The following is a 296-nucleotide window of genomic DNA, read 5'->3' as shown; positions in this document are numbered from 1 at the left end:
CCCCCCATCCATTACTCCTTGTGCTGCTGGCTGGGCAGCTGGCGCAGGAGCAGCAATGTGTCTCACTGCCACACTCTGCCCTCCCACACTAAGTGCTGCCCACTACGTCATGGAGGAGGCTTCTGTCCACGCCAGTCTGCTGCAGCCCTGTGCCTGTTGTGGGTGCACAACAGCATCGAAACCCTGCCAAAAAAACCCCCAAACCAACCCAAAATTCACGCAGCCGTGCAGCGCCCGTCTGGAAACCTAGCGCCAGCCCCAGTCCAGCTGCTCAACAGCTGCCCGCGCCGCGCGAG

This window comes from Alligator sinensis, unplaced genomic scaffold, assembly GCF_000455745.1.
Source record: "Alligator sinensis unplaced genomic scaffold, ASM45574v1 scaffold1056_1, whole genome shotgun sequence".
NCBI lineage: Eukaryota > Metazoa > Chordata > Crocodylia > Alligatoridae > Alligator > Alligator sinensis.
Note: the sequence above shows the minus strand (reverse complement) of the source record.